This window comes from Pteropus medius, unplaced genomic scaffold (assembly GCF_902729225.1).
Source record: "Pteropus medius unplaced genomic scaffold, Ma_sr-lr_union100, whole genome shotgun sequence".
NCBI classification, from domain to species: domain Eukaryota; kingdom Metazoa; phylum Chordata; class Mammalia; order Chiroptera; family Pteropodidae; genus Pteropus; species Pteropus medius.
Window position 1 is genome coordinate 1,303,308 of NW_024345481.1, and position 24,411 is coordinate 1,327,718.

General features: G+C 46.4%; 1 protein-coding gene and 1 pseudogene across 20 annotated transcripts in view; one reads left to right on the plus strand and one right to left on the minus strand.

Annotated features, from left to right (window-relative positions):
* SCAF8 (SR-related CTD associated factor 8) overlaps positions 1 to 24,411 on the plus strand; it is a 191,470-nt gene that overhangs the window by 152,364 nt on the left and 14,695 nt on the right. For 9 of the 20 annotated variants that reach the window (XR_005655139.1, XR_005655140.1, XR_005655141.1 and 6 more), the window contains one exon: positions 12,810 to 12,895. The gene's annotated coding sequence lies outside the window, so the exon portion shown is untranslated. Of the gene's footprint in view, positions 1 to 12,809; positions 12,896 to 20,782; positions 22,241 to 24,411 lie in introns of those variants that run through there. The other 11 variants (XR_005655143.1, XR_005655146.1, XR_005655144.1 and 8 more) reach the window with 7 other exon arrangements.
* On the minus strand, positions 24,046 to 24,163 carry LOC120611456 (uncharacterized; annotated as a pseudogene).

Here is a 24,411-nt window from a genome sequence, read left to right on the forward strand (position 1 = left end):
GGCCTTACTGCATTCTACTGCTTGATTCTCTTCACATCCTCTGAGATAAATCCTCTCATCTCCCCCAGTTTGCAGATAGCTTGAGGGGCTTTACGAACTTACCTGTCATAGAGCTTCGAAAGTGACAGAGTCGATATTCAACCCTGGTCCCTCTGACTCAGAAGTCTCTCTCTTGACACTGTGTGACACACCCGAGCCCACACCCACTGCCTCTCTCTCTCTCTCTGGAGAAAGCTTGCCTTTCTTTAGCATCAGGAACGATATCTAACGCTAACAACTCAAACCCAGAGCTCTCGAATCACATTCATCTTTCTGGGTGTCGGTATATTTCCAGCTTTTGTCATTCTATGTTTAGGGAACGTATTTAGTGAGGCACCGTGTTTATTTTTCTGCTAGACATTGTTTTGTCTTTTAGAAGTTAGAATTTTTCCTAAACAAAATATATTTACATCCAGAATTTAGGTAGCATATCTTCTTGATTAATTTTTCTAACTCCTGAAGCTGGAACTGCTACAATCCGTTCATGCAGGTTTTAACATCATTATAAAGACTACCTCAAGAGGGTGCTCCTTGCAAGCCTTAGATTTATTCAGTTCTCCCAGGCCTAAAGGTTGCTTTTAAAACATATTTTCAGGGAATGGATTGCGAACCTGTATGAGTAGAGAGGAAATTTCTGGAGGCAGCATGAGGAAACAAAATAGAAGTTCAGGAATTTGAATTCTTCAGATGGAGGCCATGAAGATCCAGGGATTTACATTCTGTAAACATCACAACGAAGAGAACTTCAAGAAAAGCTTCCATAATTCTTGTAGTAGGTGCAGTCATAGCATTAGAAGGCCTCTTAAGAAGTCGGGGAGAATTATATTTCCCTATTGATAAGGACTTTGAGGGGGCGGTAGGTCAGGATTCTTAGCATCCTCAGTAACTGATTACATGGTTTTATGTACTGATACAGTACATAACAGCAAGTGGTGTTAGGATTTTTGTTTTTGTTCGTTATAAAATCACACTAGCTCTTCTGAAGAAAATGCGGAAAGGCACAGTGAAAAAGGCAGAAGGGAAATGAGCATGGAATTAAAAAAATATATATTTAATTATTCCAGAAAAAGATAAGAAGGGAGCAGAGGAATTTTAAAAACACCCGTGTGGGACAAACAGAAATATCAGAGGTGCAGACTTCCATCCAACGACATCAATAATGGACATTAAATATCAATGGACTAAACATGCCGATTTAAAGGCAGAGATTATTAGACTGGAGAAAAAGACCCAGTGGCATGCTGCCTTTAAATATAAGTACAGATAGGACTAAGGTAAAAAAGATGGAGTAAGCGTGTCACACAAACAGTACAACAAAGCCGGAGTGGCCATATTAACATGAGATAAAACAGACTTCAGGATGATGAGCATTACTGGAGGGAACTAAGGGGCAATTCTCCAGGAAACTATTCATAACAACCAAAAATCTGTACAGTCTAGTAACAGAGCTTAAAATACAAATATGGACAGAATTTAAGAAAGTAATAGACAGATCTATAACCATAGTTGGATATTTTCACATCCCTCTGTCAGCAGTTGATAGAACAACTAGACAAAAGGCATCTCCATTCATCGAGATTGGCCGTCATCCACCGGGGACTGAGCTGGCGTCAGCCAATGGGTGCTCTGCTCACAATAGGTTTCTATTTAATTTTCTTGCCTAATGAAGAAGCGGCTGTCTCAGCATCCTTTGTTACCCGAAGGACACCTTGAAATTGATTATAATTGCTATGAGAGCGAACCTGAGGCCTTTACCTAGGCAAGGGAACTGCAGAGAGCTTCTTCACTCGTACACTTGAGACAACCTGTAGTCTAGACAGGATGAGTTTCTAGTGAACCGAGTAAATTGCTTCTGCCCAAATAAGGCAAGGCCCCCTTTCTCCAAGGAACATTCTGTGACTATTAGAACAGAGGACTGTCGGGGAGGTGGGCTCTTTCAGAGCCCTTGAAATCAGTGTTTGATTATGCTGATGAGTCCTTGAGCTTGAGATTGGTGTTACCTCTACAGCTGAGAGACACTTAAAACCAAAGACCCATTCATTATCCACAGCCACTCACGTCAAAACTAGACTGTTGTGCTGGGAACAGCTTAATAGGATTATTGCAGCACGAGGGGCAGCCAGCCTGCCTCTCTGGGGTCCGGGCAGAGCCCCTCTCACCCTGTCACTTATCAATTCTCAGCCGAACCACCTCCTGAGCATGGAAAATTTCAATTTCTTGCAGTTTTCCCAGGCTGCAGAAAGAATGGATTTGAAAGTTGTGGATACTCTATCAGGATAATACAGAGTAGCTATTTTGGTTAAAGCATCTTAGGCTTCTCTATCAGTTAAGATAGATGCAGTTGTGGAGACCGGACTCTCTGGAGTCATAGGAAAGTGATTCTTACTTCTAAGTTAATGTTTTCCTACTTAAATCTAAGACGTATTTTCTTATTTTCTAAATGAAGAGGAGCTAGAAAATAGAAGATCTGCTATTGTCCAACTCTACCCAGTAGGTGGCATAGGGCATACAAGCTTAAGTTGAACTGAGAAGCCAAATGCAAGATGTGGTCAGGAGGAAATATCCAAGATCAAAATATATTTTGTTAGGCAAAGGGAAGAAATCCTAAAATGTGTCGACTAAATAAGGAGCTGGTTTCCAATGGGCTTTTATCTATAGACCAGTTGACACACATTACACAAAGTCTCACCTAGAGCCGGAGAAAGACAGAAAAACATTAGGGACTAACCCACGGAAAAAGAGAGAAGGCTGACCGTTCAGGCTAATCTATGAATCGTTCTGCCCTGAAACACTCCCGAGTCACTTCTTTATTTTTAGAATCAAGATCGTGATAATTGCAATATTTGCTTCTTTTGTACAGTTCATTTCGCAGCTATTGTTCTGGTTTCCTCCGATCGGTTAGTAACCCTGTCTGATGCCAAAGGAAGCCATCGCGTGCCCCTGAAATCTTCGCCGGTCCCAGCGGCAGGTCCCCAAAGGGAATGTGGCATTTTTCCTGTTTGTCTTTAGTGAAAGAACTAGAACACGAAAGAAGGACTTTTCACTCTCGTCCCCTGAAAGGCCCTGTCATTTCCCTCTTACTTTTATTACTGCTGAGATAATGAAACAGGACGGGGAGATTTGGTATCACTTCACAAATAATCTGATAAATCCTCTAAATCAGTTACTTCTCTTCGAATGATTTAATCGCATCTTCCAAAAGGGGGAAACGATATTTGGAGCCCATTTACTTTATATAATAGATGTAGGAAAGGGGCGGGGAGGTGGTGAAAGGTGAAAACAATTGTTTTCTACTTTCTCCTTCAAATTAACGAGTCAAGAAACAAGGCACTTTAAAGGAAAAAGAATTTAGGACTCAAGGAGGTCACGAGTTATTCATGTTGTGACCTTAGCAAACGAGTGTCTTGTGAGCCTGTCTCCTCGTCGGTAGACTGGGGGGGTTCGTCCTTTCCTGCCTACCTCGTGACGTTGTGTGAGGAGTATGCACTAGAGCAGGCGAGAGGCTAATTACCGGTGAAAGGCTTTATTGATGGCGGTGGCGCAGTCCCAGGACCCTTCCTTCCTGTCTTAGTGATGATCTGGAGCTCTTCTTCCCACTTAGTTCTATCCTCACCTCACCTGTTCTCCTTTTCTCTAAATTTATTCCTGCCATAGCTTCTCCCTACTTTCCGTTTTCCTATTTGTTTCTTCATTTGGCTGGTGAGCTGTCACGGTTTTCACTCTTTACCGTGTACCCACGTTTTAAGGACGAAATGTCTGTCTTTCAAACGATCTTGAAGCACTTTGTGACACCTTCCTGTTTAAAGAGATGAGTCCTTGAGGTTCATTTGGCAGTTTTCTAATCTTAATCTTCTGCGGCTTCGTGTTTGAGAACTGAGAACCAAGGGTTTCAGTTCTGGTTTGGGAACTTGATCTGATGGAAAAATGGAAGGCGTTTATTTCTTCAGCTCCCTTCCTTGGGCGTGCTGGGTACCTCGGCCTTCACTCTATCCTCCGAGCAGCTTAGCTAGACTCCTGCCTCCGGCAACAAACTAATACCAACCAGCTTCCAAGCTACTGTTTTTTTTGTTTTGTTTTGTTGTTGTTGTTGCTGTTGTTGTTGTTGTTACTGTTGTTTTAGCTCCAAACAAAAGTCTCTTTTTAAAGAATTTTAGCAACTGACTTGTAAGACATTATTAAGCTGGAAAGTTGTATTATCCTACATAACTCTATACTCCCGTGTGTGAGGGTGGGTGGCCTGATTCCTCTTTTGAGGATATGTCTCATTGATGTAATTCTAAAACAATTTTAAACCCACAGATTAAGAACATGTGTTTCTTCATGTCACATGTTGAGAGACTTCAGTTCATTCTGAAATCTATACTGAAGAATGTCTTAAAGCAAAATTGCCACTCACCAGCTACATCGACTACAAATTACATGGAGTCTGAGCGCAGTGACCAAAAGTCAGACCGGAGGCCTACCCGACCTAGAGTTCTCCCTCCGACAAAGGCCTCAGGCTTTTTGCTGAGGGGAGTGGAGCCCTGGTAAGGTGGAAAGATAGGCTCCTCCCCCTAACCCCCTCAGTCTCAGAATGTCAGGAATGTTCCTCAAAGGTGAGATCTGTCAGCATGACCTTTGCTGACTCCTTGAATCTCTTTATATGTTATCTGCTGCCTCTTGGGACATCGGTTTCATATTTTTCTCATCTACAGGAGTGCAGTACTTCTTTTTGTCCTAAAATTACCTCTTTCGAGCTTCAAGGAGTGCTCTCTGCCTTTAGGATTTAGACGCCATGATTCCATCTGCATTTTCTCTGTCAGTTCCCCTTGCTTCTGGAGAATTTGATGGTATCTGCTTAGCCTTTGTCAAGACTGAGAAAGCTAATTTTGGTTCAGAAGCTGGAAATTTTTCAAAGGAGCCTTCCTCCAGGAGCCAACTAGTGTTTGAGCCAGGGCACAGTGGTGTTCGTTGTGGAAATGCAGGAACTTGTCCTGGTGACCACTGACAAAGGGTTAAGCGTCATGGACAACATTAGTAGAAGTGAAAAACAGAACCGATCCAAAACATACAACGTATCCTCCAAAATAAGCCAGGCTCGCCCCTCTTAATGGATCACTGCAGGCATGCCAAATCCTACAGCTAGTCAATTGTATACATATGGTAAAACTTATCATACCGTTCAACGTTTGCTGCAATATGATTTTAATTATGTACAGATTGCATACTGGAAGAAAGCACTGGAATTAAACAGAATAAAGTTAAACATGAGCCCTTTTATAAATGGCCTTGGTTTAGGTTACGATGTATGCAGATGACCACCGAGGACCGTGAGAGGAATGTATGGTTTGGGAGAACTCGGGCGATGGGACATGACTCATCTTCAACTGGGGACCCGGTTGTTTATCTGGGAGGGGAGCGTTTACAGAAATGGTGATTATGCTCCTTTTGAAGCTGAGACTTATGCTGACGGTCCTTCCAGGACCCGCACAGGGCTGTCTCTGGAAGACAGACGTGCTCTCTGGGCAAACGCCATGTTCAGTCTGGAAGGCTGTGGGGTTGGATATGGTAGATTGGTAGTTCTGGAATTTTTTTTTTTTTTCTTCCTAACCAGACTTTATCAGGCTGTGCTCCTTGTTTCTCTGAAGTTAATTTTACATAATGAATTCAAAAGTAGTGCTGTTTACTTCGTCTGAGAAACGGGGAGCAATGTTTCTTTCACGGGGGCTGTGGCTGTGCAGTCTCTGGGGCGTGTTTCTCTCAGACTTTACCAGCATATCTTTGGTTTTCTTCATAACTTAGCAGAATGGCTTTTACTTAGTGAATATTTTTGGGGTAAGCCACTCTGAATTTCAGCTTTCTCTTTTGTGAAATGAAGATTACCCCCCTCCCCTCAACCCTACCACCACTACCCTCCCCCAGAGTTGACTTAACTGAGGTTTATCTGGAGGCTTTGGGACATAAAACCTGGCTAGATTGCAGGCCTTACAAAACGCTGCTGTGACCTCGTAGAGGAGAGAAGCTGGAGTCAGTGTAATAAGGGGCTGACATGACACCTGGTTGTCTGGAGCCTGTCCTGTGACCATTTCGAGGCGGCGGGGGACAAGTGGTAATCTGTGCCTCGGCTGAGATCAGAGCGCCAAGAAGTGAGCTAAAGGAGCAGGCCGAGGGCTGGATCAGGCATGGAAGGTCCTCCCTGTATCTGTGGAGAAGGGTACCTCAGGGTCATGGCGGGGAAGGAGTTGAGTGGCGGGATGCCAGTCGTTGGGGAAAAAACCATGCCTCCCACCGCCGCCTGTGGCCAGGGTGAGCAGCGGCGATTTCCTTCTGCCCTCCAGCCCCTCTGCCCATCTGGACAGCATCCACAGCAGTGGTCAATGTCTATGTCATGTCACCCGCCTCTCTTTGTGAACGGTTACGAATATTTATGTACAATCGCTAATCTGCGGATAATGCGCCCTCTAATTTTCTATTTGTCTCAATCATCTTTCTTGGGAAAGACCAGTTTTAACCCGGAGGGAATTGTGGGCTCATTAATAACTAAGTTACTTCACTCTTGCCGGCATTTATCATTCTACGTTTTGTTCCTAATCCACTTGTGTGCCACAACTTCAAACACAGGGGCTGCCCTCACGATAGCTGAAAGCAGAGACGCTTCAATGATTGCAGCACAATGTAAGAATCTGACACAGCGAGGGTATAAACGAGGAATAGGCATCCCTGAAAAAGAAGCAAATAATCATGCCTAGGGGTATCAGGGTGGGCCTTCTGGAGGAGGGGATACTGGGCAGAGTTTTGAAGGCTGAATAGGGATTCACTGGCCAGAGGCTCAGAAAGCGTGTCCCCAGCACTGGAGATGAAGCAGAGATATGCAAGTATCACAAAACCTGGCACACAGCAAAAAAATCAACACGGTTGGAGTATAGGAACAATGAGCACATGGGAATTCACTGGACATGAGACCGCTACACCAGATTAGGGCCAAATTGCAGTCACCGTGGTCAGTCATAATTATTTATTGACATGTCCATATCTCCAGCCAAAGTGTTTGCACACTGAGATTTGGGAGTGGGTTTGACTGACTTTCTTCACTCTTCCTGAATTCCACTGTGTTTTAAATAGGACCCAATGGATTTTTATGGAATGGATACAAAAATGTTGGTTAGTATTAGAAGTTATTTTAGCCCAGACTGATGAGCTGATCAGACTATAACCGGTCATATGCCTCACTGATTTGTTTGAACTTTATCTCTTGGGGAATATAGAGCCATCAGAGGTTCTAAAACAGAGTGATCTAAATCTATCTGTACTCGAGGAAGTAATTCTGGCTGTAATGTGACAGACTGACTGGTTTGAGAGAGACTAGAAGTTGGAAGGCCAGTTGGAAAACTACTGGAATAGTCCAGAAGAGATATTAGATGGCCTGGGAAGGTAGAGACTTGAGAAATATTTATAAGGTAAGATTAGAATCCTGCCCCAATATTTGGTGACTAACGTGAAACTAATTTTGACTTTCAAGTAGGTTTATACTCAAAAATTAAAAGGAAAAGAGATCCTAACACTTGGGCACTAAATGTAATTAACTTATTTACGTTGGTTTAGAATAATTCATCTCAGTGTATAGGAGTTAACTAATCAATAGGATTTGCATCAGCGATGGTAGAAGGAACTGGTTTATGTAGAATACGTAATCTACGTATTGTTTTTGTGGTATACGTAATATGCCATACATATTGTAAAGAGTGTATTCTGACATCGTAAGTATAATCAGGGCTGCTACGTGTGACCTTACAGGTTGTGTGCTGCACAGCTCCAGGGGGAGGCACTAATAATAGCAATAGGTTACTCCTTAAAGCTACTGTATGTCCTTCTTATCCTTCGGCTCCACCTATTCATAGGCTATTGCTCTTAACAACGAATGAAGGTGTTTAGGATGAGAATTTGATAGACTTGCAAGGTTTAATCATCTGATAGAGCCCTTCTACGGCCCGGTCATTAGCGTTAGATAATGTGTGTTCTGCAGGGAGTGTCTTGTCATGCTGAAAATGAGAGTTGTTTTTTTTCCTTTAAAGGACTTGAGAGATTATGCTCTTATATGCCATTCTGATGGCAGTGGGAAAAATCCAGCTTTTTGTCGGTGGTTATGTTTTAAGGCTTCCTCGTGTGTAACGTGTCCCTTGCCACGGGTGCTCGGTCTTGTCCAAAGTGATAACGCGGAGTGACACGTGGATTCAGCCATGAGAAGGGATGGACTCATAGGAGCAGACGAAGAAAATACGTTCCTTTATAGTCTTTCACAGCAATCATAGGTTGTTTTAAAACATATGTGGATTTTGCTCACATGCTTCAGGGGAAATAGCCTCAAAGTGTGACAGACCAGAACGTAGGTTCGGCTTGCTCTCAGCTGCGCCCCAATGTGACTGGGGTCTTTAAACCGTCACAGCATTTCTGAGTGCCCCGAGACTCAGCTCGAAGGATGCAGGGTCTCTGCTGAATGTGGCAGAGGAGATCACCTTCTTGCGCGTCAACTGCGGGGGTGCTGGTGGAAGCGGAGTGAGCCTCGGGGGGTGTCCAAGCAGTGCAGACAACCGTGTCGTAGACAATGTCCAGATCCTCGAGCCCCTGGGACCCAGCGGCCAAGCCGTGGTCTGGAAGGGGGCCTGGCAGACAGCAGGCAGTGTGCAGAGATCTGTGCTTCTCCACACTTCTTCATCTCGTGGAAAAATGTCAGGCCGCCTCCTCCAGGGCCACGCGTTTATTTTAAAGAATGTCGGGAAGGAAACACGTCGCTCACCGTCTTCCTCCCTCTTCGGGCGCGTTCGTCGTGATCGCAGATCGTTCTGGCCCACGTGGCTGTGGCTTTGCCTTCGCTCTCTGTGCCGCTCTGTCAAACAGCCCTCTGTGCAAATAAACAGAGAGGGGCGAAGTATTTTACTCAGCTACAGAACAGGGCGCAAAGTCAGACTCTAGAGACCTGGAATCGCATAACTGTGGCTTGCGTCCTCTGCGGTCTGTTATTTTTCCTCGCTCCAGGAGCATGGCTAGAAGGTACAGTAGAGTCCTTTGCCAGCGCTGGCGGGGAGCCCAGCCCCAGGTCGTCTGCAGTAAATGGGACTGCTGGCTGTCTCTTGTCGTGTAGGAGAATTTACCTGCGGTTTATCTTGACTATTCTTGTTTGGAGAGGAAATTTCGAGCTGCTCCGAACCCAATTGAAACCTAAAAGCAAGACATAAAGCTGAAGAACATGTGCCTTTCGGGTATTCAAACATTTAAAAATTTAATTCCAAAGCTAATAAAACCTCCATCTGTTGGCATCACAGACTTAACCTGCCATCAAAACCGTTCTGAACACATTCCTACGGAAGGAGCCAGCTAGTACCTACAACCACTTCGTGATTGACACAGCGTTTCATAGCCCCCGGAAATCTAGCCTTTTGGATGGCGAGCGAAGGGAACCTGGACTGTAATTTTCATTCTTTTGTCCTATGAGACAGGACGGTAGCAAATGATCCTTGTATTGTGAATTCCCCATTTCAGAAAAATGATTTCCTTATCTAAATCTCTCTAAAGAGGAAAAAAACCCCGCAGATATGGAAAGCCACACAAAGGAAGTGCATGGTGTCACGAATTACTGTCAGGGGAACAGCACCCACGCCAAGGAACGGAACCTGGCCACTAACTCCCAAAGCCCCCTCCACGTGCCGCATCCAATCGCAGACCCTTCTTTGCCCACAAGCACCCGCTCCTCAGGACTTCTGTGGTGATCAGTTCCTTCTGTCTAACTTTTCATAGCTCTAGCTCCCGACTGTGCGTCTTTAGATTTGAAAGTTTAACCTTACGCATTTAAAAATATGTAATATCTTTTTAAATACTTTAAAAAACTGTAGATACTTCCTCCACCCTTTTCTAATTTTTCTATGGCACAATCTTTAAGTAGAACTTAAAGTATTCGAGTTAAATGCTACCAGCGACACACTCACGTTAGTTATGTTTTCTTATGTTAGCTATCATTTTGAGGCTTTTTCCTGAAAACAAAGTGGTATGCACCTAATTCTAATTGAAACATGGTAAAACCTAAAAATAGATATAGATTAAGAGGCGAAGAAGTCAAAAAACTTCTTTCGAATCCAGCCTAGCAATAGAAAGGATGAAGCTGTTTTGTTAAGGTTCTGAACGATACTGTTGATTTTGTGATATAGATAATCACTTTATTGCCTATGGCCGTCTATGTTCTGGATGAAGAACAGAAAACAGCTTATAGCTCTGTTAAGAAAAAGCAATCCAGCAAGCAAAATCACGAGCAAGCTTAGCAGTTAAAATGCAAAGGTTCGGGTGTCACCCAGGAGTCTGATCCTCGATCCCCATTCTGCCGCTGTGCGATGCCAGGCAAGTCATTAGCTTTTCTCCTTCTGCTTCTTCATCCGTACGATGAATAGGATCTACTTATCAATCAAATACATTGATTTCAATCCTGACTCAGAAACCTGAGAAAATATCTCCCTGCAGCAGTCTAATGCATTGCCACAAATCCTCGACCTGTAAACACGGTACCTAGAATGTGTCCAAAGGAAGTTTTATTAAAAGAACAGAACACTTCATCACGATTTTATGCTGGTGAGGGAGATAGATCACAGTAACCTGCCATCCCAAGGGAGATGCTTCTCTGGAGGTTAAGATCATTTAAAGCAGCGGTCTCAACCATTTTGGCACCAGGGACAGGTGCTCCTGTGAGAATCTAATGCCTGACGATCTGAGGCGGAGCTGAGGCGGTGATGTTGGCGCTGGGGAGCGGCTGTGAATACAGATGAAACTTCGCTGGCTTGCCCACCGCTCACCTCCTACTGTGCGGCTCGATTCCTAGCAGGCCATGGACTGGTACTGGTCTGTGGCCCAGGGATTGGGACCCCTAAATTAAAGGACCCACGTCTAGCTTTCTCTGTCTCCTGCCTGCCAGACTCCGCAAGCTCTAATGTACCATCTGAGCAGTGAGATGGTGGGAATTTGTTCCAGGTGCTCGTAGACTTCGCACAGTTCTAGCGATGAAGGCTAGTGTTGGGTTCCATCGTCTTGAAGTTTAATCCTCTCTTCTCAAGCCTGGTTTCATTGTGCAAGCACAGAACTGTTGTCATTGTGCCTCTCGTGGCTTCATAGGTACCCACCCTCCTTCCCCGGCCGCAGGAGAAGGGACCCCCATCGCTCCCCTCTCTAGTCCCTGAAATTTCATACCGGTCCTTCTCAAGCTCTTCCTAGTTCTGAGCATTAGATGTGGGCATCCCATCCTTAGGAGACCTCTTCTTAGTGAGGAACCGAGATCATACTCAGCTCACTCTGGAGCTAGGTGCTAACTGATGGACGGGCGACACTCCTCTTTGCCCTCATCATTTTGTATCGACTTCTAATAGTCTCTGTCACTTTGCTCTATCGCTTTCACACTTTTTTCCACCATGGCCACAAAAGAAAATACATTTAACATTGAAAACCAGTATACACAAACGTATATATGATCGATACGGGTATACAGACGTGTATTTATGGTGTTTTCCATTCAATGCTGTTCCGTTCTACTTCATTTGTTTATTTATTTTTAATGCGGTTCAAGGCCCATTAAATTAATTTCATGACCTTCTAAGGAGGCTCAGGCTGCTGTTTGGACAACGCAGGGCTAATGAAAGTGCCCCATTCTCCTCCCTCATCCGTGCCCGACTGCAACCTCACTGTGGGCAGGGAGCGACGCCATCAGCTTCTCCTTTGCGTACTCAGCACCTACCTTGGCGCCTGCATGTAGCAGATGCTCAGATTAATATTCGTTGAACCGAAGAACTCGACCAAGTCTCTGTGCCCACGCATGCCTTGTGGGCGGTCACGAGAATGGGCTGGGATCGTGCATCGAAAGCAGAGGACACGGGGCTGAGCACCAGCAGATGCTCAACGAACACACATTTCTTTAGAGTTTTCTGGCTCTTCCTTTCATTGACTGCCCTGCAGTTTTTGTGTGTGAAAGTTTTGAACTTCATTAGCCTAAGGCCTCGGCCAGCTCCAGTACTTTAAGATTTTCCAAGATGCCATGGAGCCAGGGACAAATTGCCCTTTAGGGGAAGGTCATGGGGAACAATCCCTTTTGTAATATCCCGGTGGGACTCATTTCCCCATGAAAAGTGGAGACTTGAGCTGATTATTAGAATTTCTTTGCAAAAATGAAAATTACCTCCACATTTCAAGAAATTATAGAATAAGTCTAAAATCAACATGAAATTTAGTGTTTTGTGAATCCAAAGTCTTCATAAGAGCTGGTATTTCAGAAAGATCACTGGTCGGTGAACTTCCGATTCGCCAGGAACTGGCTGCTAAGTTGTGGGCGGGGTGGCCTTCCCCGGTCTCATATCTTCATCTGTGAACAAGAGACCCCCACCCATCTCCAAAATCCTGTGACACCAAAGGTGAGCTTTGGAATCCTTTGTTTTACATTCGCTGGAATGTATCAACCAAAGCGGAGATAACATTCCAATGAAAACACGTCTCAGCTGCAGAGTTTCACTCAAATACAGTGGGCGCCTCGAACCTTTTCTCCTGCGACCGTCACATAGAAACACTAAGTGACGCTTGCGCCGACCTGAAAGCCAAAACGAAGTCAGGTCATCCGTATAAACTGAGCCTCAAGAATGAAGGTTTTGCATGGATCATAGCAGTAGTTTGTTCCGAATTGTGCTTCGTCTCGTCCACGACATGTGAGCTTTTCGTCTAATGGAGTATGAATCGGTAATTTCACAAGCCCCCTTGTTCTTTTCTTCCAGGACAGAATGATGCAGACGATCACGGAGCTTCTAAGTCTAGCAGGATTGGAAGTCTTTCCTCTTCAGCTCTCTGGATCAAGTTTAAGGTCAGTAGTGCATTCCGTTTGCTCCCAGCTGGTACCTGCATGTTTTCACAAGCTCTTAATGGGCAGGCCATCCTGAACTTGGCGAGGCGACGAGGGATGTCTCGCCCTGTAACTACCTTGGCATTACATTCAAGAAGTTTTCAGATTATCTGGGAGAAGTCAAATGCTTGGTGTGGAGAGGTTGTCAGTGCTTTTTTCTGCCACCAGCTCCTTAACACAGAAGCTTTTCGTTTGCTCCTTCTGGGCACTGCCCCCTGCAGAGATTCTGATGGAAGAGAAAGTCAGATAATAAGGGGTTCAGTTTGAAAGGCTAAGCTCCCACCAAAAAAATTCTAAAAGGACTCCCTTGCCTTTGTTTTTTTCCTAAACGAACATATATTCAGCTTCCCTACAAGGCAGGGGCTGTCACGTCGGTGGGGGGTTGTATAGAGAAAAAAAAAAATTAGTGTCAGAAACGGTCTTTTTCTAACTCTTTTGTTCCTTGTTGCTCACGTCCTGCCCATTCCATCAACCTTCTAATCAGGCTTCATGCCTTACTCTGGTTCTCCCGCCTTCTGCATAAAAAGAGGTGCATGTCCAACCGTGTCACGCCCATGGGAATAGCCCCAGATGGTTCCCCTTCTCCCTCGGGATTAAACCCAGCCTCCCAGTCTGCGGCCCCTTCCTACCTCCCTCCTCAGTCTCCCCTCTGAACTTCCCTTCCTCACCCTCGGACCCATCATCTATTGTGTCCCTCTGTGTCTTTGCTCTTGCTGTTCTTTATCTGGCACCATCTCCGGCCCCCTTCTTTCCCTCTCTACCTTGCAAGACTTACTCATACGCCAGTCCCTCCGAACAGCCGTTCTGGGACCCGCTGTACCGGGCTGCAGGCCTCCCCCATGTGCCCATGGTCCCTACACATGCCTCTGTCCCTACAGTAACCACATCATGTCCGTATTGCATTTTTACTTTTCTCTCCCTCCTGCTAGACCGGGCACTCGGCTAGGTCAGGGACTTCCTCGCACTTGGGGCGGGATAGCACAGTGGTCAAGGACACAGACCGTCTTACTATCTGGGTCCAAATCCCGGTTCTATCACATACGGGCTGTTACCTTGGACCCCATCTCCTCTTATCTTTCCTGCTCTATAAATCGAGGCAATAAAAGTGCGTTGATGGCAGGGGCGTGTGCGTGCTGAGTGAGGGGACGTGTAGGGAGCCGCACTGACATCGCCGAGCATGTGTAAGAGTTATCTGAGTGTCATTTACTTTTAGTGGTCGTCACACTAAAGATTTAGTTCAATGGAACTACGTATTTTCCCCTCGAAGATAAGAAACATGCAAATTGCAACAAAGACGTGTAGGTAGTGGATATTTTCTGGAAATTTTAAAATATTTGCTGAAGGGAGTTGCATGTAAAAGCAATATTTCATGAAATTTTATGGGTTTCTATAGTCATTCTTTATTACATAGTAGAATTGCCAGGCCAGAAACGCTTCACCACTGTTTTTTTCCAGATGCTTCTACACTCGTAGGCCTTTGGGAGGCTTCCAAAGCTCTGACTACTTTACAGGTTCCTTTAAGGCCCGTTTGTTCATTCTGCTATAACAAAAATGCCATAAACCGAGTGGCTTATAAACAGCAGGCATTATTTCTCTCAGTTCTAGAGACTGAGAAGTCCAAGATCATGGCCCCGCAGATTCGGTGTCTGGTGAGAACCACTTCCTCGCAGATGGCACCTTCCCGCGGTGTCTTCGCACGGTGGGAGGGGCAGGAGCAGGCTCTGGAACGCCCCCGGCACCTCGGGGGTTAAGACTTCGCCATGAGAATTTGGGGGGAGGCGACATGGACATTCAGACTATAGCGCCTCCCATTCCTGTACCTCTACAATACCCAAGCCATGCGAAGCATGGGGGCGGGGGGGCCCTGTGATGTTCTCCACAGCGTGAAGGGTGTGCTAGGGCAGGAGCCTCTGAGAGTGAATGTTCCCTAAGTCGGGATATGTCAGCGTCTGGGCTCCTCGGCCCACTCACCAGTGTTCCCAGCAGAAGTGCTCAGATTCCACTGGACTCAGCTGTGACAACCCACAGTCGCCGTCCGCTTGTGTGGAACACAGTGCCGCTGTCCATCCCTTTGACCTGGCCTTTGTGCACGCTGCCCTGGGAGCCTGCAGGCCATCTGCGCTCTGTACACAGTCCCCGCGGGCAGCGTGAGCAGCTTTCTCAGGCCTGGGGCCGTCCTGGAGCTACGGCCTTGACACCTGCATCAGCGCTCGGAGCTCGAGAAACGCGCCGTGCCCGGGCCTGGTGCCCCGCTGCCTGTCCACGTGCTCCGCAGCAGCAGGCGCTGCCACGCTCGGCCTCTTCCTCTGGGCACAGGCGGGCTTTGGCCGTAGAAGCACCGTGCACCCAGAAGTCTGGGCCATTCAGATGTGTAATGGATGGACCTGTCTCTCCCGGAGAAGCAAGTTGGGGTGCCCGTTGCACATCTGGAAGTTCGATGAACATGCTCAGGATTAAGGATCGTTACAACCTTCCGCAATCCGCTCCCCCCAGAGGCTCCCCAGCGGCCTCCTCAGCGCAGCCCGTGGCCTCTGCCGCGACACCTTCACGTGTTCTCTCTTCCTGACCTGCCTTCTGGGCCCGGCCTCTGCCCTCTGCTGCCACCACCCTGCCCGAGCGTCATCTCGCGGTCGGCGAATGGCTGCCTTTAACGAAGCTGCCCTCTCTTTCCTCAGGCTTCATTCTCCTCTTCACTTGTCCTAACGCTGTCGCAGCTGCCCTGTTCCCACAAGAAAGTCCCCCCCGCACCGCTCACCTGGCAGAGCCTCGCCTGGTTCCCTCGGGCCCTGGGCAGCCCCTTCTGGGTGTCCTTCGCCGGACCTGCTGCCCCCAACTCCAACGGGCAGATTTGGGGGAGTGCCTGGTACCTCCCCCTTGTTCTTCCTGTGATAGTTTTTCTTTTCGGGAGAAGTCACTGTGAGAGTCACTTCTGGGTTTTAATCTCCAGCCCTGACTCCCATTCTGAGTCACGGTTGCCACCTGGACATTTGGCTTGGGGATCTCTTCAATTTACTGTGACCAACAGTGACTTTACTTCCCCCACATCCTCATAACTGTCTGTTAAGAGGGCGTCTCTGTCACTCATCCGATCTTGTAAACTAGAGCCAACCTGGACATTTTCGCGTCCTCCATCCTCTTGAAAGGGTCACCTAGTTCTGCTTGTCTTTTGGGACGGTTTAGATTTGCTAGTCCCTCTGCTCATTGCCACACACAACAGCTTCTTGTCTGGACGCCCACTCTGGTGGGTATAATTTCCCTGTCACCTCTGCTCAAAAACTAAGTGGCTCCTTCTGGCCAATGATGGATCAGATTCTTCTGACCAGATGCTCACTCCAACCTGCCCGTGTCTAACGTATTTCCCGCCCTCATCAGATGTGTATGGAGCACCCACTCTCTTCAAGGCACTGGCCGGGGTTCCAGGGGAAGCGAGGGTGGAGGAGATGGACCCCCTCCTTCAAGACCTTCGGTGAGGTGGAAGGTGGGAGGTAAAGCATAGCCAGGCACAGAAACTCTAATTATGACATAGGTGTCATTGGCCAAGGCAGAGCGAGGTCTGTGAGGACCCAGAGGAGAGAGCCATCAGTACAGACACGTCCTACGCTGTAGCTTCGTCACTTTCTGTCAACTGGGAAACATTGCGTTCCTTGAGCCATTAAGTTACTAACGGCTCCAAACGATTCTTCAGAGTCATTTTTTGAGTAGGAAAAATATAACTACTTTTCCCCCAAACAAGTTTATTTTTGAGGTAGGCTGAGAAAGGTGTGCCTCGCCCCAACCCCGCCGCCCCTTCCCCCCCACTAATTTGGATGGGGAGGCAGCACTTTAACATTTCTTGTTATTGGTAAATAATTCATTGAATTCTTATGTGAACATTAAAATTAAATACCTGGTTAAATGAAAATGGTCTTCTTGGGTGGTCCCGTGTCAAATGCGTAAAAAAAAAAGGACTGGTTTCAGGTGAGCTGAGATTCACAGTTGATCACTGTGTGAAGTCCTCTTATTTCAAGAGCTCCCCTCAGCTGCTTCCTATGTGGCCCTCCACAGATAAATTTGGAGTGAAAACCTCTGTGAACTGGGGTTCCCACAGGAAGATCTCACATCAGGAGAATTCTCTTTCTGTGGAATTTCACAGCCTGCACCCATGGTCTGGCATTCACGAGAGTCTGTTGTGTTTGGACCAGAAGAAAAATTCTCTGCGAACTTGAAACTTTCATTTTGGCTGGTTTCTCCTCTTTTCCTTCCTCATTGTATTAATGGCTGCCCAGGGCTCCAAGATAAACCGTCTTCCCATGCCTGCTGAGAGACATTTGATGTTTTATTGCCAAGTTATCAGGACCAGCCTCCTAATTTGCACTGTAAAATTCTTGAGAGTAAACTTATAAGCATATATTTTCATGTGTGTCCAACTCACCCTGTGGGCAGACACTCCTTTTGTTACCTCTTTGAACTCTGGGTGAGATTTCAGGGGCGTGCACCCCTACCTTTGTTTTGGGTACACGCCCTACTCCAGCCCTTCTTGTACTTTCCCCCTTACCTGAATATCTGAGCCAAGGGAGATACAAGCAAGCAAGTGCCAGCTCCTTCCTGCCAGACAGGAAGCCCTATCTGTGTGTCCACACACCCCTGCACCTACCTGCCACCCTCCGCTCCCAAGCGTACAGACACACACACACACACACACACACACACACACACACACACACGGTTTGCAGAAGGCTTTCCTCAAACACGCACTGGATGTCCATGTGGAGAGGCCATGCGTGGGGGGAGACCGTCCAAAGGCACGCCTGGAGTCATTTCCGAATATTCCTCTCCTTTCCTTTTGCATTTCAGCCTCCCTTCCCTCCCTTAGCCAAAACAGGTTTCCATGGAGCCCTATTTCTCATGGTTCCCACCTTTCTTCTGTCCTTGTCTCTTCTCCCTGGCAGAGCTCCAGCATGAGGTGTCCTTCGTGCAGATGCTACTGGGAGCTGTTTTTCCAGAGCCCCGTGCAGTGATTTTTCTGAGCCAACCACCTTCTGCCTCTCCCTCTCATAACCAAAGGCACCGGCCAGTCCATAGGACCACCTGGGCAGGAGAGAGCTAAGACCAGGACTGGGAGCCAGCCACAAGCCCCATCATTACTTTATTCTAACCAGCTGCGCTCAATGGCACTATGAGTTTGTCATTAGCTGAGCCAGGGACTGATACTGTCACATGAGTTTCCACTGATCTGCAGAGGACCTCTCTGGCCTAATACGCAATGGCCATTGATCTACTCTGAGAATGTATACGAAACATGTGACCCTACAGTCACGTCAGGCTTGGGGTTTTGATCCTTAGCAAGTCACCGTGCACTAAAACCTCTGGGTGAACGTTTACACATTTGCACAGATGTTTTAAGTCTTTATCACAGAAAATCTGGGGCTTTGCCAGTGGGGTTAGATTTAAAAAGGATGTGCAAAAATATAGACAGAGAGCAACCAAGATGCGTACGAGAAGAGATTGTGGAGAGCAGAAGTCTAAAGTGGGCCTTGGCTTGTAGAGATGCAAAGATTGCAAAAACGACTTTTAAACTCATCTTTAGACAGAAGAAAGTGAGAAGAGGGGTAATGAGTGCCCCGCTGGAGAAATCAGGCACGGGCTGGCGGCCATCAGTGTGGACATCGCAGAGGGAATTTAATGAACAAAAGAGTGGCCGGACCAGGAGACCCCTCCAGCCCTGAGAGTCAGTGATTCGGTGGAGCAGGTGCTGCTGTGATCTGTTTTCTCAGAGCCCTGTACAGCGATGATTCTGAGCTAAGAACCTTGATATTCTGTCCGAGGTCCACAAATGTCCAAGGACGTAAGCTAGCAAGATATCCTAGGAAAGGAAAGTCGGCTACTGAAGAATTATCAGTAATTATTACTTTTCACCTAAAATGTTTAATGTAGCTTTTCCAAATACTGAATTTAGTCCCAAGACGTACTTTATTCTTCGGGAGGATCCACTTTGTTCAGTGTTAACGGATAGTATTCTGCACTTAAGTAGTCGCTTTCATCTGCGGATCTTAAAGAATTTTGTAAGCATTATTTAGTTTTCGCATGTGACTGTGAATTTACTCGCATACTCATGACATGGATAGTAATGCATTTTACACCTGGGCAAAGCCAAAATACTGAGATGGTGTCCCAAGATCGGAAGAGTAGGAAACCCCGTCACCCATCTGGGCGTCTCGTCCCAGTGATGTGAAGTGTGTGACAGCTGCTGGATGCTGGATGAGATTCTGATACTGATTTCCTACTGTTTCTTTCTATTCAGATCTTCTTCTGGCACTAAACTATCAAATAAGATGTGAAACTTGAAGGAAGTTTTCAGACTTCTCATCGGCACATAGATTTGAGAATTTTGTATCCTTCTGCCTATACATAACACGAGCTACCTTATACTCTGTCACACACACAAACTCACACACAAAACGGGAGCCGTCTGGAAGGTTCTGGGGCGAGACAGAACACCTCATCGTTGCCTTGCCATCCCCACCCCATGTCCCACCTCCCCAGCCCGTTACCACTGAACACTGTTTCACTAGTAATAGAGGATTCCTCCAGGGAGGCAGGTGAGGGGAAAAGCCTACACCCTCCCACCCCTACAGTTCAGATTTTGACATTGTAATAGTTGAAATCTAAACATAGCCTGCCGCCTTCATTTCCTCTCCATTCATTCTTTTCCACCCGCTATTGTCCAACTCCCCCCGCCCACCCCCCTCCACTGAAGTCACTTTTTAAAAAGTCTTCAGTCACCTCCTGACGGAATTCCCAGAGGCTTTCCTCAGGGTCATTGCACTCGACCTCCCTGATGCTGTTGGCCACGCTGTCCTCCCTGAGTCTCTCTTCCCTCCACCTCCTTGGCCCTGAAAGTCCCCTTTCCTTTCGCCTCTCTGGCAGTTTCTCCTCTTCTTGTTCCAGGCCACGCCACAAGGACCCTCTGTTCTTGTGGCCCTTGAGGTTCTCTGCCTCTCCTGTTGGGAACGGCTCTTGCCATCCTTATCTCTGATGGGATCAAAGGTCCCTCTCCCCATCTCCCCGGCGGAAAAACTCAGAGGTCTCCTTCCTCCTCCTCGTCCTTTTGTTTCCTGCATCCAGCGGCTCGCTGACTTTCTCTTTCTCCTCCGAAGTAGCTCTTAATAGTCCCTACCGTCTCGGTTCAGGCCCCGAGCACCTAGGGCATCTCCCCCGAACTCTTTCGATTGTGCACATTGATAAAATACAGTTGCTCATACTCCTCAAGTTTTAAAGTTTTTCAAAAAATTGAGATAGCGTTGACTCTTCGAATTCGCGTCGGTTTATTTTTGTGTTCCATACGGTGTTGGTCTGCTAGTGTCGCCCAAGACTGGGTGGCGAAAGGACGGAAGTTGATTTCCTCGCAGTTCTGGAGGCCGGAAGCCCAAGGTCGCAGTGCCATCGGGGCTGGTTTCTGATGGCAGCTCTTTCCTTGCTTGTAGATGGCCACCTTCTGCCTGTGTCCTCGCATGGTGTCTTTTCTGGCTGTGTCGGAGGGTGCGGAGGGATAGGTGTGTGGAGATATCTTGTGTCTTTGTTTCTTTTTGCAAGACACCAGGTCTATCAAAATAAGGCCACAGACTTACGATCCTATTTAACCCTTATTACCTCCTCTAGGCTTCATCTTCAAATACAGTCACATTAAGCGCCAGAGCTTTAGCATGTCAATTGGGGCGGGGGCGGGGAGGCACCATTTAGTCCATAACATAGACATTTTCTATTAAACTAATATGTTCATTTAAAATACATAAAATATACACCCCAAAAGATGAGAATTTAAAAAGTAAATACGAGTAAGAATTCCGATATTCTCTTCTCACATCCCAGTGGATCTCCTCGAGCACACCTGGGCACACACACATGCCATCACGTGAAACCGTGGACCGAGATGGAGACGTCAGTGTCCTACGGCCCTATCTGCTGCCAGCCTTCTGCTTCCCCTCCAGCTAGCACAGACTCTGTACTAATCCTCATTAAACATCAGTTTCGTCTTCTCCCTTCCTCAGAAATCTTTGACGTTCTATGTTGCCCAAGAGTGGACAGGCCAGTCCCGACCTTGACCTTCAGGGCACGTTGTGTCCCAACGTGACCTCCGCTTCAAAGGTCCGTTCCTCCTGATGCCTCCCGTGGGACCCCTGCACCACCTTCCCCGTGCCCTTCAGCATGCCGATCTCCCCCTCCTCAAGGCTCAGTCCTATCTTTTGGGAGATTGTCACCTGGTACTAGGCAGTATCACTGACACATTCATGAGTGTAAGTGACATCTCATCTCCTCAACAGAATTACGATCTCCAAGAACTCACGGTCCAGATTTCTTCTTCATTTTATATCCTCTGAGCATAGGCTCAGTGAACCTGTCCTTTGTCACTGCAGTGCTTCTCGGTCCTCCTTCCAGGACGACATGATCGACCCGCCTTTCTGAGCCTGCTCGGTGGTTGAGATTAGGCAGAGACGGCCGTGGAGGCCTCGGAAGCGCTGACATTCTACTCCGTGACCACGTGTACATGTGGATGGAGCATGTTCGGGGCAGGCAGCTTACGCTGCTGAATGCCTAAAGCTGCTCCAGCTCAGCTTCTTGCAAATGGTATTTCCCAGAAGTTGGTGATACATTCTCCCAATGATTTAACTGAAGAGAAGTTGGATGCCTATTGAAAAGTATGCTTTTGACTGCCAACTCGGATTACCTTAAATTAATGCTGACGAACACGACATTTCTCAGCAAGGCATCCATCTCTTTAATGCCCGATGGGGCTCAGGACATGCACGTGACTCATCCGGATGACGATTTCCTGGGCTGAGCACTTGGCATTTGCCAGCACGGGTCAGTGCACCGATTCACAGACAGCACAGCCACGACGCCGAGGATGATTTGAGATGATGGACACTCAGGAACAGAATGACTTTGAAACATTGAAGTGGCAGCAAGCCTGGACCTGTTCCCGAGTCTTGAATTCCCCTTTACAACTCACCAGCAAATGCTGACCTGGGAATTCGAAAACAGGACTAAAATACAGATATCAGCTCACTTCCTGGACTTTGACTTTGTGGCTCTGGGGCTGGAATGCAGCCATCCAGTCAGCAGGTGCATCCATGGGGACCCAGCCATTTCTGGCCATTGACATCCCCTTATCTGAGACACTCTCTTCTTTGTGAAATAAGTGGGCGCAGACCGAGAATTAATTTCTTGGTCCACTTTACAGGGGGTTGTCCGAGAAATTTCATATTTAAACTCCATATATTTTTCTTATTTACATATTAAAGTTGGCAGTCTCAATGAATACCATAATTGTGTTCAGAGTCCAAAAGTCATTTGTAGAGTGTATTTCAAGTATCATATGGCTCGATGGCCTGAACCAAGATTATCTTGCCACCCTCTTTGGGTGTTATGCAGTAGACAGGGCTACTACCTGATACTGTGGGTGACACGTGCATCATTTGCACAGACTATGCAGGTTACTTACTGTCAGGTTTTTTTCAGATTACAGTGTAATGGCAGCTACCCTATGAGGGCTAGTTCTTGTATGCTTCTCTTTGTTTCTTTATATTTTCTCTTAATAACTAACTATGTCTCTTACACTGAGAGCAAGAGGCTGAGTTGGAGAGAATGACAGACTTGGGAAGAGGCCAGTGCTGTCCCCAGAAATCTCTGCTAGCTGAATGTTTCTTTGAGAGTTTTGATCCTTTTACTTTGACATGAGACCAGAGGGACTAGAAACTAGAGAACAGGAGGAAGAGAGGAGGGAAGAGAATGGGTTGCCACCATCCATCGCGTCCAGTTTCGTAATGCCGCCTCTCTGAGCAGAGTTTAGCTCAGGACACAGTTTTCTCTTCCAGCCTCCGCCTTCCACTGTGGCTATTGGCAAGGGCCACCGGTACCATTACAGATGGCACTAGGGGAGGGATACAAGTGCCGGCCTTCATAGTTCTCCTGGACTTCTGCTGAGGCCTGTGTGGGGAATACCCATACTGGTTGCCAAGTTAAGCATTTTCATAGCCTGAGTCACACAGACAGCGCTTTCCTTTGTGGACACAAAACTGGCCACTAAAGAACAAAATGCCAATCCCAGAGGGCAAGGACATGGTCATTGTTCAGTGCCATCAATGCACTCAGGAGAATTCTTCGCACTGTTATTCTGTGGTTCTGTTTTGTTCTAATGAGTTGGGGAATATTGCCTACCCCCTCGTCACTGTTTTCTTCAAACCCTGCTTAGAAGCATAATGGTACAAACCAGGAGGAAGTTTGGAAAATCTGTGTTCATCTTTGGAGTTTAATTAAAATACACTGAGCCTTGCAGAAACCTGTGGTTTAGAGTAATGGAAAGTTAAGGAATTAGAAACATAGACAGATCCTAGGAAGAAAGGTTAAATTTCCTGTCACGCATTGGATTTCTTGCCTTCCATTTCCTCCCAGCCTTGCAGTTGCTCATTCTTAAACATACGAATTCTCATTTTCCTGATAAAGGATCGATCGGTTTTATAATTACAAGTATTTGGTGTTTATTCATACAGAGACATTATCCGAACGTTCGTTCTATTTCATATTCCTTTGCGTTGGATTCTTTTATAATCATATATTACCATGCACCTACTACGTGCAGAGCAAATGTGGGATGCAACTGTGAGCAAAACGAGACCAGCCTGGATCCTTTCCTCATGGAGCATCTTAAATCTTTGTTGTGTCCCTCGGTCTTTTCATCATGTTAAGGGCGTGACATTTAGCTTGGTCTTGTGAACTTGACTTTCACAAAGTGTCAAATAGTTAAGAAAAAAGAAATGAGTTTTGAATACAGTGCTTGTCACCAGCACACAATTATATATAATTGAAGACATATTTCAAATAGTGATGATATAGCAGTATTCTTCAAAGCACAAGTCAAAGTTCATTTCACCAACTCTGTAAAGCAGTCGGTGGGCTAAGCTAACGCACTTCAGGACAGTGCGTGTTTCTCAGCATACAGTTTCGGCACCCAAATCACCTGTTTATGTTTGTAAAAATTCAGACTCTTTTTTTTTTAAGGCAAAGCAACCCTTGGTTGACCTCACAGATTGCAAGGACCTTGTCAGCTTATAATCCCTTTTTTAAATGTTTTACATCTACAGCACCTGGACTTCCTAGGTGGTCTCCCAACCAAGTACAACCAGGCCCGACCCTGCTTAGCTTCCGAGATCAGATGGGATTGGGCTTGTTCAGGGTGGCATGGCCGTAGACAAAATTCAGACTCTTTAGCCTCACTTTAGATCAGTAGAATTAGAATCGCAAAAATATATATATTGGACAGGCATTCCCCTAGTCATTTTTTGTGCAAGATAAAATTTAAGAACATTATTTTGGGCGTGTTCTTGTCAAAATCAATGCAAAAGCAATCAATCAATTGGTCAAGCCAAACAAACTCAATTCAATGTTTGGGGATGGGGGAATGATTTCAGGCAGGTCTGTGATAAGCTTTATTTGGTATC